This window comes from Dreissena polymorpha, chromosome 11, assembly GCF_020536995.1.
Source record: "Dreissena polymorpha isolate Duluth1 chromosome 11, UMN_Dpol_1.0, whole genome shotgun sequence".
In the NCBI taxonomy this organism is placed as follows: domain Eukaryota; kingdom Metazoa; phylum Mollusca; class Bivalvia; order Myida; family Dreissenidae; genus Dreissena; species Dreissena polymorpha.
Window position 1 is genome coordinate 51,452,613 of NC_068365.1, and position 19,753 is coordinate 51,472,365.

Here is a 19,753-nt window from a genome sequence, read left to right on the forward strand (position 1 = left end):
CATGTTGAAAAACAACAGCTTTAAATCTTTGAAAGGGGCAGTTTAAGCTTTTCTTAACAGCCTAAATATCGCTTCTTCGGACGCTGAAAACACACGCTGTGGTGAAAATATGATAAAGATTGTTTAAATGGACAGCTAATCCAGCCAAAATTATGGATATTGGTGCAATATGGATGTTTGATAAATAAGTGAAAGAAAAACACATTGTGCAGGAAACTTTTAATGTTGTGACCTAAACTAACTTATGATAAAAATGAAATATCATCTGCAAGTGCAAAATATGACTGGGAAAGCAGATTTTTGGTCATTTCTTAGCAAAAGGGAAGAAAATAAGTGCATTAAATGCATGAATTCAGATTATTTGACCTGGAATAGTTGTTTTTCAAGTTGACCCCCCACCCTTATATATTGGAATAAGGGCTAAATTGCTTTCCGACTTAAATTCAACCGCATATTGGTTGACCAGTAGTCGCGTTAATGTGTTACATGAAGTTAGAATTCAACGCAGGGACTCCGTGATCGAGTAACGCAACTAAAACTTTTGCGAAAAGCATGAACATTCAAACAGAGCCCCATTTCACCGACATGGAATGGCAGGCATTTTTACAGTATGGACAGTGCAGCAGATGCTTAACTGAGCCAGCCTTCATATTTAGTACAATCATGAATTGAGCAAGATTTTATCACTTCATATTATTCATAAAAGTACACTTAAATACATAAATGCATGTTTTTGTTTCATTTTTTTATCTTTTTCTATTGGGTATTTTGACTTTTTCAGGAAGAGGAATGTCTGCGACTAAGTCAAGGGCCACTGGATAAGGGTTGTTGATGGCAAAACAGGTAATAATATCATTTTGTTATCATGTACACAAGCAAATAAGCATATGTATGATGCTTTAGGTGTGAAAGACTGTCATAATCAGGATTGTGGTCACTCACACCCTTGCCGTCATGTAATTCTCCCTCGCAGTTTGTATTGATAGTTCCGCGTCCTGACATGTAAAGCTCGTGCTTTGTTGGCAGCTGAAGTTGGCACTTAACAGGGTTATCCTTGTTCCTGAGCATGTATGCAGTACAGCTGAGTTGATTTGCTACTTGTTACCCTACAATTAGCTTGTTTTTGGTATTGTTTTCTCACAATATGCTTATATTCATGGTTCCGGCTTAAAATGGTGTCGCGCCTTACTTAAACATAGGATTGTTATAGCAAGTGTCCCCTTCATCATTTACCTTAGAGGGATTTTTTTGACAAAATTTGGCACTTTCAGCAACTTGTTTTGTTTTTTATTTGGTACATTGCTTCTCTCATTCAGTGATTTAATGACAGTATTGTCCTTATTCTTTTTTCTTTGCATAGAAAGGTGACATGAATCATTGATATTTGTTGTGTTGAGAATTCTGCAGGAAGCTGTGTCCCCAAAAGAAGTACTAGAAACCCCTTTCAGGACACTGCCTTGATCTGAACTGCCTTTCTACCCCTGTTACTACATGGAACATCATTGCTAAGCTTATAATGCTTGCCTACATATGTGTTTTTTGTTCAATTTAACTTTTCCTTCCAGCTTAAACCCCCCCCCCCCCCCAACAAATGAGCATTGTATTCTTTCGCTTGGTTACAAACTCCCATTTGGACCAGATTGCCACCATAAAAATAGCCTAAAGTACTTATTTTGTGTCCAAAATATGAAAATTTGTATTGTCTTGAACCTCTAAATGAGAGCTGGCAATGCATTTTGACCATCTGCTGCAGTTAAAAGGCACCCATGACATTATATGCTAGAATATTTCATTGGCGGCTGGTAAATAAATGGGCACCGATCGACAAGGCGCTTTCAAGATTTTACACTTTTATTGGTGTGAAATAACAAGTTATTGGAAGCTTATTGATTTCTACACTTCAAAGTATCTTTGATCTCTCATTTTGACTAATTAGTTTATTGTCTTGGATGAAATTGGATTGTTTTTGCTTTGAAATTGGCATTTTTGGGATGATTAAAAAAAAACACACAAAAAAGACATTATCAAAATTGCTTAGAGTGAAAATATCTAACAAATTCATTCTTTCCCCACCACACATTAGCCCCACTTGCATGTCTTTTTGGTTTGTTTTGGTATTTTATTGCAGATATTGAACACAACAGCTTTAAATCTTAAAGGGGCAGTTAAGCTTTAACAGGCCTAATATCGCCTTCTTCGGACTGAAAACACCCGCGTGTGAAAATATGATACAGAATGGCCAAATGGACAGCTAATCCAGCCAAACTTAATATATTGGTGCAATATGGATGGGATGATAATAATATGAAAGAAAAACACATTTCAGTAAAAATAAATTTCTCTTATAACTAACTTATGATAAAAATGAAATATCATCTGCAAGTGCAAAATATGACTGGGAAAGCAGATTTTTGGTCATTTCTTAGCAAAAGGGAAGAAAATAAGTGCATTAAATGCATGAATTCAGATTATTTGACCTGGAATAGTTGTTTTTCAAGTTGACCCCCCACCCTTATATAGTGGAATAAGGGCTAAATTGCTTTCCGACTTAAATTCAACCGCATATTGGTTGACCGTGTCGCGTTAATGTGTTACATGAAGTTAGAATTCAACGCCAGGGACTCCGTGATCGAGTAACGCAACTAAAACTTTTGCGAAAAGCATGAACATTCAAACAGAGCCCCATTTCACCGACATGGAATGGCAGGCATTTTTACAGTATGGACAGTGCAGCAGATGCTTAACTGAGCCAGCCTTCATATTTAGTACAATCATGAATTGAGCAAGATTTTATCACTTCATATTATTCATAAAAGTACACTTAAAATACATAAATGCATGTTTTTGTTTCATTTTTTTATCTTTTTCTATTGGGTATTTTGACTTTTTCAGGAAGAGGAATGTCTGCGACTAAGTCAAGGGCCACTGGATAAGGGTTGTTGATGGCAAAACAGGTAATAATATCATTTTGTTATCATGTACACAAGCAAATAAGCATATGTATGATGCTTTAGGTGTGAAAGACTGTCATAATCAGGATTGTGGTCACTCACACCCTTGCCGTCATGTAATTCTCCTCGCAGTTTGTATTGATAGTTCCGCGTCCTGACATGTAAAGCTCGTGCTTTGTTGGCAGCTGAAGTTGGCACTTAACAGGGTTATCCTTGTTCCTGAGCATGTATGCAGTACAGCTGAGTTGATTTGCTACTTGTTACCCTACAATTAGCTTGTTTTTGGTATTGTTTTCTCACAATATGCTTATATTCATGTTTCCGGCTTAAAATGGTGTCGCGCCTTACTTAAACATAGGATTGTTATAGCAAGTGTCCCCTTCATCATTTACCTTAGAGGGATTTTTTTGACAAAATTTGGCACTTTCAGCAACTTGTTTTGTTTTTTATTTGGTACATGCTTCTCTCATTCAGTGATTTAATGACAGTATTGTCCTTATTCTTTTTTCTTTGCATAGAAAGGTGACATGAATCATTGATATTTGTTGTGTTGAGAATTCTGCAGGAAGCTGTGTCCCCAAAAGAAGTACTAGAAACCCCTTTCAGGACACTGCCTTGATCTGAACTGCCTTTCTACCCCTGTTACTACATGGAACATCATTGCTAAGCTTATAATGCTTGCCTACATATGTGTTTTTTGTTCAATTTAACTTTTCCTTCCAGCTTAAACCCCCCCCCCCCCCCCAACAAATGAGCATTGTATTCTTTCGCTTGGTTACAAACTCCCATTTGGACCAGATTGCCACCATAAAAATAGCCTAAAGTACTTATTTTGTGTCCAAAATATGAAAATTTGTATTGTCTTGAACCTCTAAATGAGAGCTGGCAATGCATTTTGACCATCTGCTGCAGTTAAAAGGCACCCATGACATTACATGCTAGAATATTTCATTGGCGGCTGGTAAATAAATGGGCACCGATCGACAAGGCGCTTTCAAGATTTTACACTTTTATTGGTGTGAAATAACAAGTTATTGGAAGCTTATTGATTTCTACACTTCAAAGTATCTTTGATCTCTCATTTTGACTAATTAGTTTATTGTCTTGGATGAAATTGGATTGTTTTTGCTTTGAAATTGGCATTTTTGGGATGATTAAAAAAAAACACACAAAAAAGACATTATCAAAATTGCTTAGAGTGAAAATATCTAACAAATTCATTCTTTCCCCACCACACATTAGCCCCACTTGCATGTCTTTTTGGTTTGTTTTGGTATTTTATTGCAGATATTGAACACAACAGCTTTAAATCTTAAAGGGGCAGTTAAGCTTTAACAGGCCTAATATCGCCTTCTTCGGACTGAAAACACCCGCGTGTGAAAATATGATACAGAATGGCCAAATGGACAGCTAATCCAGCCAAACTTAATATATTGGTGCAATATGGATGGGATGATAATAATATGAAAGAAAAACACATTTCAGTAAAAATAAATTTCTCTTATAGGTTACAATACACTAAATACTTTTGGTGTTCAATGCTATACCCTCTAAAAACAAAATCTTCATTTATTTGAAGACACAATTCTCTGTACGGGCACTTGCCATGACTTTATTTTTGAATATTTCTGTGTTCATGTGGTAGGGAAAACATTGTTGTATACTACAAATTCCCTGTTTTGCTTTTAGGTTGGAGACTACATAAGACTTTGACAGTTGGCGGGAAACCATCATCAACTGGAGAGATGCCGGTAAAAAGATGGCCATAAAACAGTGACCGCTGATTCGCATTGAGTTCTTTCTTACATATTGGATGACCTATGTTTTTTATTGTTTAAATCATTGCGGCTTGGAATGCTCTTTAAGAAAAGGTATGGTTATGGGGGTGTCTACGCGCAAAAGTTTGACTTTATTTTTTGTTAAAGTTATTGCTTTTACATTGAATTTGTGCAGGAAATCTTTTGGTATGTTGTGACCTAAACTAACTTATGATAAAAATGAAATATCATCTGCAAGTGCAAAATATGACTGGGAAAGCAGATTTTTGGTCATTTCTTAGCAAAAGGGAAGAAAATAAGTGCATTAAATGCATGAATTCAGATTATTTGACCTGGAATAGTTGTTTTTCAAGTTGACCCCCCACCCTTATATATTGGAATAAGGGCTAAATTGCTTTCCGACTTAAATTCAACCGCATATTGGTTGACCGTGTCGCGTTAATGTGTTACATGAAGTTAGAATTCAACGCCAGGGACTCCGTGATCGAGTAACGCAACTAAAACTTTTGCGAAAAGCATGAACATTCAAACAGAGCCCCATTTCACCGACATGGAATGGCAGGCATTTTTACAGTATGGACAGTGCAGCAGATGCTTAACTGAGCCAGCCTTCATATTTAGTACAATCATGAATTGAGCAAGATTTTATCACTTCATATTATTCATAAAAGTACACTTAAAATACATAAATGCATGTTTTTGTTTCATTTTTTTATCTTTTTCTATTGGGTATTTTGACTTTTTCAGGAAGAGGAATGTCTGCGACTAAGTCAAGGGCCACTGGATAAGGGTTGTTGATGGCAAAACAGGTAATAATATCATTTTGTTATCATGTACACAAGCAAATAAGCATATGTATGATGCTTTAGGTGTGAAAGACTGTCATAATCAGGATTGTGGTCACTCACACCCTTGCCGTCATGTAATTCTCCTCGCAGTTTGTATTGATAGTTCCGCGTCCTGACATGTAAAGCTCGTGCTTTGTTGGCAGCTGAAGTTGGCACTTAACAGGGTTATCCTTGTTCCTGAGCATGTATGCAGTACAGCTGAGTTGATTTGCTACTTGTTACCCTACAATTAGCTTGTTTTTGGTATTGTTTTCTCACAATATGCTTATATTCATGTTTCCGGCTTAAAATGGTGTCGCGCCTTACTTAAACATAGGATTGTTATAGCAAGTGTCCCCTTCATCATTTACCTTAGAGGGATTTTTTTGACAAAATTTGGCACTTTCAGCAACTTGTTTTGTTTTTTATTTGGTACATGCTTCTCTCATTCAGTGATTTAATGACAGTATTGTCCTTATTCTTTTTTCTTTGCATAGAAAGGTGACATGAATCATTGATATTTGTTGTGTTGAGAATTCTGCAGGAAGCTGTGTCCCCAAAAGAAGTACTAGAAACCCCTTTCAGGACACTGCCTTGATCTGAACTGCCTTTCTACCCCTGTTACTACATGGAACATCATTGCTAAGCTTATAATGCTTGCCTACATATGTGTTTTTTGTTCAATTTAACTTTTCCTTCCAGCTTAAACCCCCCCCCCCCCCCCAACAAATGAGCATTGTATTCTTTCGCTTGGTTACAAACTCCCATTTGGACCAGATTGCCACCATAAAAATAGCCTAAAGTACTTATTTTGTGTCCAAAATATGAAAATTTGTATTGTCTTGAACCTCTAAATGAGAGCTGGCAATGCATTTTGACCATCTGCTGCAGTTAAAAGGCACCCATGACATTACATGCTAGAATATTTCATTGGCGGCTGGTAAATAAATGGGCACCGATCGACAAGGCGCTTTCAAGATTTTACACTTTTATTGGTGTGAAATAACAAGTTATTGGAAGCTTATTGATTTCTACACTTCAAAGTATCTTTGATCTCTCATTTTGACTAATTAGTTTATTGTCTTGGATGAAATTGGATTGTTTTTGCTTTGAAATTGGCATTTTTGGGATGATTAAAAAAAAACACACAAAAAAGACATTATCAAAATTGCTTAGAGTGAAAATATCTAACAAATTCATTCTTTCCCCACCACACATTAGCCCCACTTGCATGTCTTTTTGGTTTGTTTTGGTATTTTATTGCAGATATTGAACACAACAGCTTTAAATCTTAAAGGGGCAGTTAAGCTTTAACAGGCCTAATATCGCCTTCTTCGGACTGAAAACACCCGCGTGTGAAAATATGATACAGAATGGCCAAATGGACAGCTAATCCAGCCAAACTTAATATATTGGTGCAATATGGATGGGATGATAATAATATGAAAGAAAAACACATTTCAGTAAAAATAAATTTCTCTTATAGGTTACAATACACTAAATACTTTTGGTGTTCAATGCTATACCCTCTAAAAACAAAATCTTCATTTATTTGAAGACACAATTCTCTGTACGGGCACTTGCCATGACTTTATTTTTGAATATTTCTGTGTTCATGTGGTAGGGAAAACATTGTTGTATACTACAAATTCCCTGTTTTGCTTTTAGGTTGGAGACTACATAAGACTTTGACAGTTGGCGGGAAACCATCATCAACTGGAGAGATGCCGGTAAAAAGATGGCCATAAAACAGTGACCGCTGATTCGCATTGAGTTCTTTCTTACATATTGGATGACCTATGTTTTTTATTGTTTAAATCATTGCGGCTTGGAATGCTCTTTAAGAAAAGGTATGGTTATGGGGGTGTCTACGCGCAAAAGTTTGACTTTATTTTTTGTTAAAGTTATTGCTTTTACATTGAATTTGTGCAGGAAATCTTTTGGTATGTTGTGACCTAAACTAACTTATGATAAAAATGAAATATCATCTGCAAGTGCAAAATATGACTGGGAAAGCAGATTTTTGGTCATTTCTTAGCAAAAGGGAAGAAAATAAGTGCATTAAATGCATGAATTCAGATTATTTGACCTGGAATAGTTGTTTTTCAAGTTGACCCCCCACCCTTATATATTGGAATAAGGGCTAAATTGCTTTCCGACTTAAATTCAACCGCATATTGGTTGACCGTGTCGCGTTAATGTGTTACATGAAGTTAGAATTCAACGCCAGGGACTCCGTGATCGAGTAACGCAACTAAAACTTTTGCGAAAAGCATGAACATTCAAACAGAGCCCCATTTCACCGACATGGAATGGCAGGCATTTTTACAGTATGGACAGTGCAGCAGATGCTTAACTGAGCCAGCCTTCATATTTAGTACAATCATGAATTGAGCAAGATTTTATCACTTCATATTATTCATAAAAGTACACTTAAAATACATAAATGCATGTTTTTGTTTCATTTTTTTATCTTTTTCTATTGGGTATTTTGACTTTTTCAGGAAGAGGAATGTCTGCGACTAAGTCAAGGGCCACTGGATAAGGGTTGTTGATGGCAAAACAGGTAATAATATCATTTTGTTATCATGTACACAAGCAAATAAGCATATGTATGATGCTTTAGGTGTGAAAGACTGTCATAATCAGGATTGTGGTCACTCACACCCTTGCCGTCATGTAATTCTCCTCGCAGTTTGTATTGATAGTTCCGCGTCCTGACATGTAAAGCTCGTGCTTTGTTGGCAGCTGAAGTTGGCACTTAACAGGGTTATCCTTGTTCCTGAGCATGTATGCAGTACAGCTGAGTTGATTTGCTACTTGTTACCCTACAATTAGCTTGTTTTTGGTATTGTTTTCTCACAATATGCTTATATTCATGTTTCCGGCTTAAAATGGTGTCGCGCCTTACTTAAACATAGGATTGTTATAGCAAGTGTCCCCTTCATCATTTACCTTAGAGGGATTTTTTTGACAAAATTTGGCACTTTCAGCAACTTGTTTTGTTTTTTATTTGGTACATGCTTCTCTCATTCAGTGATTTAATGACAGTATTGTCCTTATTCTTTTTTCTTTGCATAGAAAGGTGACATGAATCATTGATATTTGTTGTGTTGAGAATTCTGCAGGAAGCTGTGTCCCCAAAAGAAGTACTAGAAACCCCTTTCAGGACACTGCCTTGATCTGAACTGCCTTTCTACCCCTGTTACTACATGGAACATCATTGCTAAGCTTATAATGCTTGCCTACATATGTGTTTTTTGTTCAATTTAACTTTTCCTTCCAGCTTAAACCCCCCCCCCCCCCCCAACAAATGAGCATTGTATTCTTTCGCTTGGTTACAAACTCCCATTTGGACCAGATTGCCACCATAAAAATAGCCTAAAGTACTTATTTTGTGTCCAAAATATGAAAATTTGTATTGTCTTGAACCTCTAAATGAGAGCTGGCAATGCATTTTGACCATCTGCTGCAGTTAAAAGGCACCCATGACATTACATGCTAGAATATTTCATTGGCGGCTGGTAAATAAATGGGCACCGATCGACAAGGCGCTTTCAAGATTTTACACTTTTATTGGTGTGAAATAACAAGTTATTGGAAGCTTATTGATTTCTACACTTCAAAGTATCTTTGATCTCTCATTTTGACTAATTAGTTTATTGTCTTGGATGAAATTGGATTGTTTTTGCTTTGAAATTGGCATTTTTGGGATGATTAAAAAAAAACACACAAAAAAGACATTATCAAAATTGCTTAGAGTGAAAATATCTAACAAATTCATTCTTTCCCCACCACACATTAGCCCCACTTGCATGTCTTTTTGGTTTGTTTTGGTATTTTATTGCAGATATTGAACACAACAGCTTTAAATCTTAAAGGGGCAGTTAAGCTTTAACAGGCCTAATATCGCCTTCTTCGGACTGAAAACACCCGCGTGTGAAAATATGATACAGAATGGCCAAATGGACAGCTAATCCAGCCAAACTTAATATATTGGTGCAATATGGATGGGATGATAATAATATGAAAGAAAAACACATTTCAGTAAAAATAAATTTCTCTTATAGGTTACAATACACTAAATACTTTTGGTGTTCAATGCTATACCCTCTAAAAACAAAATCTTCATTTATTTGAAGACACAATTCTCTGTACGGGCACTTGCCATGACTTTATTTTTGAATATTTCTGTGTTCATGTGGTAGGGAAAACATTGTTGTATACTACAAATTCCCTGTTTTGCTTTTAGGTTGGAGACTACATAAGACTTTGACAGTTGGCGGGAAACCATCATCAACTGGAGAGATGCCGGTAAAAAGATGGCCATAAAACAGTGACCGCTGATTCGCATTGAGTTCTTTCTTACATATTGGATGACCTATGTTTTTTATTGTTTAAATCATTGCGGCTTGGAATGCTCTTTAAGAAAAGGTATGGTTATGGGGGTGTCTACGCGCAAAAGTTTGACTTTATTTTTTGTTAAAGTTATTGCTTTTACATTGAATTTGTGCAGGAAATCTTTTGGTATGTTGTGACCTAAACTAACTTATGATAAAAATGAAATATCATCTGCAAGTGCAAAATATGACTGGGAAAGCAGATTTTTGGTCATTTCTTAGCAAAAGGGAAGAAAATAAGTGCATTAAATGCATGAATTCAGATTATTTGACCTGGAATAGTTGTTTTTCAAGTTGACCCCCCACCCTTATATATTGGAATAAGGGCTAAATTGCTTTCCGACTTAAATTCAACCGCATATTGGTTGACCGTGTCGCGTTAATGTGTTACATGAAGTTAGAATTCAACGCCAGGGACTCCGTGATCGAGTAACGCAACTAAAACTTTTGCGAAAAGCATGAACATTCAAACAGAGCCCCATTTCACCGACATGGAATGGCAGGCATTTTTACAGTATGGACAGTGCAGCAGATGCTTAACTGAGCCAGCCTTCATATTTAGTACAATCATGAATTGAGCAAGATTTTATCACTTCATATTATTCATAAAAGTACACTTAAAATACATAAATGCATGTTTTTGTTTCATTTTTTTATCTTTTTCTATTGGGTATTTTGACTTTTTCAGGAAGAGGAATGTCTGCGACTAAGTCAAGGGCCACTGGATAAGGGTTGTTGATGGCAAAACAGGTAATAATATCATTTTGTTATCATGTACACAAGCAAATAAGCATATGTATGATGCTTTAGGTGTGAAAGACTGTCATAATCAGGATTGTGGTCACTCACACCCTTGCCGTCATGTAATTCTCCTCGCAGTTTGTATTGATAGTTCCGCGTCCTGACATGTAAAGCTCGTGCTTTGTTGGCAGCTGAAGTTGGCACTTAACAGGGTTATCCTTGTTCCTGAGCATGTATGCAGTACAGCTGAGTTGATTTGCTACTTGTTACCCTACAATTAGCTTGTTTTTGGTATTGTTTTCTCACAATATGCTTATATTCATGTTTCCGGCTTAAAATGGTGTCGCGCCTTACTTAAACATAGGATTGTTATAGCAAGTGTCCCCTTCATCATTTACCTTAGAGGGATTTTTTTGACAAAATTTGGCACTTTCAGCAACTTGTTTTGTTTTTTATTTGGTACATGCTTCTCTCATTCAGTGATTTAATGACAGTATTGTCCTTATTCTTTTTTCTTTGCATAGAAAGGTGACATGAATCATTGATATTTGTTGTGTTGAGAATTCTGCAGGAAGCTGTGTCCCCAAAAGAAGTACTAGAAACCCCTTTCAGGACACTGCCTTGATCTGAACTGCCTTTCTACCCCTGTTACTACATGGAACATCATTGCTAAGCTTATAATGCTTGCCTACATATGTGTTTTTTGTTCAATTTAACTTTTCCTTCCAGCTTAAACCCCCCCCCCCCCCCCCAACAAATGAGCATTGTATTCTTTCGCTTGGTTACAAACTCCCATTTGGACCAGATTGCCACCATAAAAATAGCCTAAAGTACTTATTTTGTGTCCAAAATATGAAAATTTGTATTGTCTTGAACCTCTAAATGAGAGCTGGCAATGCATTTTGACCATCTGCTGCAGTTAAAAGGCACCCATGACATTACATGCTAGAATATTTCATTGGCGGCTGGTAAATAAATGGGCACCGATCGACAAGGCGCTTTCAAGATTTTACACTTTTATTGGTGTGAAATAACAAGTTATTGGAAGCTTATTGATTTCTACACTTCAAAGTATCTTTGATCTCTCATTTTGACTAATTAGTTTATTGTCTTGGATGAAATTGGATTGTTTTTGCTTTGAAATTGGCATTTTTGGGATGATTAAAAAAAAACACACAAAAAAGACATTATCAAAATTGCTTAGAGTGAAAATATCTAACAAATTCATTCTTTCCCCACCACACATTAGCCCCACTTGCATGTCTTTTTGGTTTGTTTTGGTATTTTATTGCAGATATTGAACACAACAGCTTTAAATCTTAAAGGGGCAGTTAAGCTTTAACAGGCCTAATATCGCCTTCTTCGGACTGAAAACACCCGCGTGTGAAAATATGATACAGAATGGCCAAATGGACAGCTAATCCAGCCAAACTTAATATATTGGTGCAATATGGATGGGATGATAATAATATGAAAGAAAAACACATTTCAGTAAAAATAAATTTCTCTTATAGGTTACAATACACTAAATACTTTTGGTGTTCAATGCTATACCCTCTAAAAACAAAATCTTCATTTATTTGAAGACACAATTCTCTGTACGGGCACTTGCCATGACTTTATTTTTGAATATTTCTGTGTTCATGTGGTAGGGAAAACATTGTTGTATACTACAAATTCCCTGTTTTGCTTTTAGGTTGGAGACTACATAAGACTTTGACAGTTGGCGGGAAACCATCATCAACTGGAGAGATGCCGGTAAAAAGATGGCCATAAAACAGTGACCGCTGATTCGCATTGAGTTCTTTCTTACATATTGGATGACCTATGTTTTTTATTGTTTAAATCATTGCGGCTTGGAATGCTCTTTAAGAAAAGGTATGGTTATGGGGGTGTCTACGCGCAAAAGTTTGACTTTATTTTTTGTTAAAGTTATTGCTTTTACATTGAATTTGTGCAGGAAATCTTTTGGTATGTTGTGACCTAAACTAACTTATGATAAAAATGAAATATCATCTGCAAGTGCAAAATATGACTGGGAAAGCAGATTTTTGGTCATTTCTTAGCAAAAGGGAAGAAAATAAGTGCATTAAATGCATGAATTCAGATTATTTGACCTGGAATAGTTGTTTTTCAAGTTGACCCCCCACCCTTATATATTGGAATAAGGGCTAAATTGCTTTCCGACTTAAATTCAACCGCATATTGGTTGACCGTGTCGCGTTAATGTGTTACATGAAGTTAGAATTCAACGCCAGGGACTCCGTGATCGAGTAACGCAACTAAAACTTTTGCGAAAAGCATGAACATTCAAACAGAGCCCCATTTCACCGACATGGAATGGCAGGCATTTTTACAGTATGGACAGTGCAGCAGATGCTTAACTGAGCCAGCCTTCATATTTAGTACAATCATGAATTGAGCAAGATTTTATCACTTCATATTATTCATAAAAGTACACTTAAAATACATAAATGCATGTTTTTGTTTCATTTTTTTATCTTTTTCTATTGGGTATTTTGACTTTTTCAGGAAGAGGAATGTCTGCGACTAAGTCAAGGGCCACTGGATAAGGGTTGTTGATGGCAAAACAGGTAATAATATCATTTTGTTATCATGTACACAAGCAAATAAGCATATGTATGATGCTTTAGGTGTGAAAGACTGTCATAATCAGGATTGTGGTCACTCACACCCTTGCCGTCATGTAATTCTCCTCGCAGTTTGTATTGATAGTTCCGCGTCCTGACATGTAAAGCTCGTGCTTTGTTGGCAGCTGAAGTTGGCACTTAACAGGGTTATCCTTGTTCCTGAGCATGTATGCAGTACAGCTGAGTTGATTTGCTACTTGTTACCCTACAATTAGCTTGTTTTTGGTATTGTTTTCTCACAATATGCTTATATTCATGTTTCCGGCTTAAAATGGTGTCGCGCCTTACTTAAACATAGGATTGTTATAGCAAGTGTCCCCTTCATCATTTACCTTAGAGGGATTTTTTTGACAAAATTTGGCACTTTCAGCAACTTGTTTTGTTTTTTATTTGGTACATGCTTCTCTCATTCAGTGATTTAATGACAGTATTGTCCTTATTCTTTTTTCTTTGCATAGAAAGGTGACATGAATCATTGATATTTGTTGTGTTGAGAATTCTGCAGGAAGCTGTGTCCCCAAAAGAAGTACTAGAAACCCCTTTCAGGACACTGCCTTGATCTGAACTGCCTTTCTACCCCTGTTACTACATGGAACATCATTGCTAAGCTTATAATGCTTGCCTACATATGTGTTTTTTGTTCAATTTAACTTTTCCTTCCAGCTTAAACCCCCCCCCCCCCCCCCAACAAATGAGCATTGTATTCTTTCGCTTGGTTACAAACTCCCATTTGGACCAGATTGCCACCATAAAAATAGCCTAAAGTACTTATTTTGTGTCCAAAATATGAAAATTTGTATTGTCTTGAACCTCTAAATGAGAGCTGGCAATGCATTTTGACCATCTGCTGCAGTTAAAAGGCACCCATGACATTACATGCTAGAATATTTCATTGGCGGCTGGTAAATAAATGGGCACCGATCGACAAGGCGCTTTCAAGATTTTACACTTTTATTGGTGTGAAATAACAAGTTATTGGAAGCTTATTGATTTCTACACTTCAAAGTATCTTTGATCTCTCATTTTGACTAATTAGTTTATTGTCTTGGATGAAATTGGATTGTTTTTGCTTTGAAATTGGCATTTTTGGGATGATTAAAAAAAAACACACAAAAAAGACATTATCAAAATTGCTTAGAGTGAAAATATCTAACAAATTCATTCTTTCCCCACCACACATTAGCCCCACTTGCATGTCTTTTTGGTTTGTTTTGGTATTTTATTGCAGATATTGAACACAACAGCTTTAAATCTTAAAGGGGCAGTTAAGCTTTAACAGGCCTAATATCGCCTTCTTCGGACTGAAAACACCCGCGTGTGAAAATATGATACAGAATGGCCAAATGGACAGCTAATCCAGCCAAACTTAATATATTGGTGCAATATGGATGGGATGATAATAATATGAAAGAAAAACACATTTCAGTAAAAATAAATTTCTCTTATAGGTTACAATACACTAAATACTTTTGGTGTTCAATGCTATACCCTCTAAAAACAAAATCTTCATTTATTTGAAGACACAATTCTCTGTACGGGCACTTGCCATGACTTTATTTTTGAATATTTCTGTGTTCATGTGGTAGGGAAAACATTGTTGTATACTACAAATTCCCTGTTTTGCTTTTAGGTTGGAGACTACATAAGACTTTGACAGTTGGCGGGAAACCATCATCAACTGGAGAGATGCCGGTAAAAAGATGGCCATAAAACAGTGACCGCTGATTCGCATTGAGTTCTTTCTTACATATTGGATGACCTATGTTTTTTATTGTTTAAATCATTGCGGCTTGGAATGCTCTTTAAGAAAAGGTATGGTTATGGGGGTGTCTACGCGCAAAAGTTTGACTTTATTTTTTGTTAAAGTTATTGCTTTTACATTGAATTTGTGCAGGAAATCTTTTGGTATGTTGTGACCTAAACTAACTTATGATAAAAATGAAATATCATCTGCAAGTGCAAAATATGACTGGGAAAGCAGATTTTTGGTCATTTCTTAGCAAAAGGGAAGAAAATAAGTGCATTAAATGCATGAATTCAGATTATTTGACCTGGAATAGTTGTTTTTCAAGTTGACCCCCCACCCTTATATATTGGAATAAGGGCTAAATTGCTTTCCGACTTAAATTCAACCGCATATTGGTTGACCGTGTCGCGTTAATGTGTTACATGAAGTTAGAATTCAACGCCAGGGACTCCGTGATCGAGTAACGCAACTAAAACTTTTGCGAAAAGCATGAACATTCAAACAGAGCCCCATTTCACCGACATGGAATGGCAGGCATTTTTACAGTATGGACAGTGCAGCAGATGCTTAACTGAGCCAGCCTTCATATTTAGTACAATCATGAATTGAGCAAGATTTTATCACTTCATATTATTCATAAAAGTACACTTAAAATACATAAATGCATGTTTTTGTTTCATTTTTTTATCTTTTTCTATTGGGTATTTTGACTTTTTCAGGAAGAGGAATGTCTGCGACTAAGTCAAGGGCCACTGGATAAGGGTTGTTGATGGCAAAACAGGTAATAATATCATTTTGTTATCATGTACACAAGCAAATAAGCATATGTATGATGCTTTAGGTGTGAAAGACTGTCATAATCAGGATTGTGGTCACTCACACCCTTGCCGTCATGTAATTCTCCTCGCAGTTTGTATTGATAGTTCCGCGTCCTGACATGTAAAGCTCGTGCTTTGTTGGCAGCTGAAGTTGGCACTTAACAGGGTTATCCTTGTTCCTGAGCATGTATGCAGTACAGCTGAGTTGATTTGCTACTTGTTACCCTACAATTAGCTTGTTTTTGGTATTGTTTTCTCACAATATGCTTATATTCATGTTTCCGGCTTAAAATGGTGTCGCGCCTTACTTAAACATAGGATTGTTATAGCAAGTGTCCCCTTCATCATTTACCTTAGAGGGATTTTTTTGACAAAATTTGGCACTTTCAGCAACTTGTTTTGTTTTTTATTTGGTACATGCTTCTCTCATTCAGTGATTTAATGACAGTATTGTCCTTATTCTTTTTTCTTTGCATAGAAAGGTGACATGAATCATTGATATTTGTTGTGTTGAGAATTCTGCAGGAAGCTGTGTCCCCAAAAGAAGTACTAGTAAACCCCTTTCAGGACACTGCCTTGATCTGAACTGCCTTTCTACCCCTGTTACTACATGGAACATCATTGCTAAGCTTATAATGCTTGCCTACATATGTGTTTTTTGTTCAATTTAACTTTTCCTTCCAGCTTAAACCCTCCCCCCCCCCCCAACAAATGAGCATTGTATTCTTTCGCTTGGTTACAAACTCCCATTTGGACCAGATTGCCACCATAAAAATAGCCTAAAGTACTTATTTTGTGTCCAAAATATGAAAATTTGTATTGTCTTGAACCTCTAAATGAGAGCTGGCAATGCATTTTGACCATCTGCTGCAGTTAAAAGGCACCCATGACATTACATGCTAGAATATTTCATTGGCGGCTGGTAAATAAATGGGCACCGATCGACAAGGCGCTTTCAAGATTTTACACTTTTATTGGTGTGAAATAACAAGTTATTGGAAGCTTATTGATTTCTACACTTCAAAGTATCTTTGATCTCTCATTTTGACTAATTAGTTTATTGTCTTGGATGAAATTGGATTGTTTTTGCTTTGAAATTGGCATTTTTGGGATGATTAAAAAAAAACACACAAAAAAGACATTATCAAAATTGCTTAGAGTGAAAATATCTAACAAATTCATTCTTTCCCCACCACACATTAGCCCCACTTGCATGTCTTTTTGGTTTGTTTTGGTATTTTATTGCAGATATTGAACACAACAGCTTTAAATCTTAAAGGGGCAGTTAAGCTTTAACAGGCCTAATATCGCCTTCTTCGGACTGAAAACACCCGCGTGTGAAAATATGATACAGAATGGCCAAATGGACAGCTAATCCAGCCAAACTTAAGATATTGGTGCAATATGGATGGGATGATAATAATATGAAAGAAAAACACATTTCAGTAAAAATAAATTTCTCTTATAGGTTACAATACACTAAATACTTTTGGTGTTCAATGCTATACCCTCTAAAAACAAAATCTTCATTTATTTGAAGACACAATTCTCTGTACGGGCACTTGCCATGACTTTATTTTTGAATATTTCTGTGTTCATGTGGTAGGGAAAACATTGTTGTATACTACAAATTCCCTGTTTTGCTTTTAGGTTGGAGACTACATAAGACTTTGACAGTTGGCGGGAAACCATCATCAACTGGAGAGATGCCGGTAAAAAGATGGCCATAAAACAGTGACCGCTGATTCGCATTGAGTTCTTTCTTACATATTGGATGACCTATGTTTTTTATTGTTTAAATCATTGCGGCTTGGAATGCTCTTTAAGAAAAGGTATGGTTATGGGGGTGTCTACGCGCAAAAGTTTGACTTTATTTTTTGTTAAAGTTATTGCTTTTACATTGAATTTGTGCAGGAAATCTTTTGGTATGTTGTGACCTGTAATCTAGAGTCCGTGCAAAATGGTAGTGTTTTTTAATTCGAACTTATAGTTGTGCTTTACTTGAAAAGTGTGAAGACACTAGTGTAAATTGTGGAACGAATTAAATTCATGTTTTAATATATTGTAAACTTTATTAACAATAATGTGTAATACTTATGTCAAAATGTTTTTGTTGTTTGGTCAACAGATATACTTTCTTTTTTTATTAAGATGCAGGGGTGTGATTTTTCCGCGGATCCGCGGATTGCCGCGGATCGGGTTGTTTCGGAGGTCATTTCTGAGATTCGCGTAAATTTGTAAAAAAAAATGGGGGGGGGGAGAGGGGGGTACATCCGATTCCGCGGACGTCTTTTATGTGCGGCCCGAAATATCCGCGGCTCGCGAAATCACTCCGCATAGTACACTGGTAGATTCTGCCTAAGCAATTTGAAACGAGCGATGTCATTGGCTGTTGTTTTCCAATCTACCAATTAAACTGGTCCTTTTTAATGCGTTCGGTATTTCTTTTCTGATTTGTCTGCAAATGGCGCAGTTGCAAAGCGAAAATTAAGTTTATCCAAATGACAAATATCAATCGAATTAGCGACTGTCATCATATAGTTAGATAGGATATATGAAATGTGTCTGTCATCGATGAAGACTGCGTTTTAGAAACAAGCAACACATATTTTTTTTCAAATGTGCGCAGTGAATTTGTGTCTCGAAAACCAGTGTTTGCAAATTGGAGTTCACTTAGTTCTGGCTACCATAACTTTAAATGTCGCTTTTAATGATTTTTGACTGGCGCGACTTTATACAGGTCTGTCAATACTATATAAACTGTACGCTGAAGTTTCTTTAGCTAGAGTTCACTCTACTTGCGAGGTAAAACAATTTAGAAGAGTATCGTTTGAAAATGGAAATAGACAAACATGATTTGATTTATATGTTAGTGGATCTGTGTGTAATCAGATTCATATGCATATTCTGCTTTATTATGTTTGTCACACTGTTCAGTTAACTGAAATAGCATTGAACTGTAGATGTGAAATGCAAGATTTTAAAACAAAAGGTAAACACATTAAAATTTATTAACTTTACTCAGTTTAATACATCATTAACTCAACAAGAACACTCAAGTGTGTTTGTTTATATTTATTAATGTTTTCCCCATTTGATATTTAATTAAATAAGTCCATTTACTGTGAATACATTGAACAACTGCTGTTTTTGATCACAGTAAATATTGTTTACTTTGCATCCCCAGTATGTGAAATGTGAAGTTAAACAGGTTTTCATTAAGAAATAGTGTTATGATGTTCAAGAAATTGTTTATTTTAATGTATGTTTTATTTTAATGTCTGTTTTAAGGTTTGTCATTGCGTTATTCACGTAGTCAAAATCAGTCGACAGAATTTTCCTCCCCTCTGACTTCGCCTCAATCACACCCCTGAGATGTTAGTAAAGTTATAGCCCTTTGATGGTCTATACTCTATTGTCCTTTAATAAGTTTGTGTTGCAATTTTTTGTTAAATTTATTATAAATAAAACATACACATAAATGCCAGTGTCTTTACTGGAGCTCTGTTGTCTGGAAACTAAGACATGAACCACTAAACATTGTGTGAGCGCCACTGAGCGGTACGTGTCCTGAACAGGTCCTGGGAGGTTGTCACGTACAATACAAAAGTACTAGTCTGCTTTTGTAGAGAAGCTTGCTGTCATACCAGGATACGCACGACTGTTTGAGGATCATTCTGGTCTTAAAACATGTGCGTCAAGTGTGATCCCATATTAACCTGTACAGTCCGCACATGCTAATCAGGGACGATTCTTTCCGCCTTTACTGAATTTTTGTTTAGAAGAGACCTCCTTCAAAAAATAAAACCATATAGGTGGAGCTTTCGTTTCTGATCAGCC

General features: G+C 36.2%; 1 long non-coding RNA gene across 9 annotated transcripts; it reads left to right on the forward strand.

Moving 5' to 3' along the window:
• The first annotated feature begins 775 nt into the window (after positions 1-775).
• Positions 776-19,347, forward strand: LOC127850253 (uncharacterized). Of its 9 annotated transcripts, none has more exons than XR_008035165.1 (12): positions 776-843; positions 4,641-4,702; positions 5,477-5,538; positions 7,225-7,286; positions 8,061-8,122; positions 9,809-9,870; positions 10,645-10,706; positions 12,394-12,455; positions 13,230-13,291; positions 14,979-15,040; positions 15,815-15,876; positions 17,564-19,347. It is a non-coding gene; the product is annotated as an uncharacterized LOC127850253 (long non-coding RNA). The 9 variants fall into 9 exon arrangements; XR_008035164.1 differs by lacking the exon at positions 776-843 and adding an exon at positions 2,887-2,954 and having other exon boundaries at positions 14,979-15,160; XR_008035163.1 differs by lacking the exon at positions 776-843 and adding an exon at positions 2,887-2,954.
• The last annotated feature ends 406 nt before the right edge of the window (positions 19,348-19,753 follow it).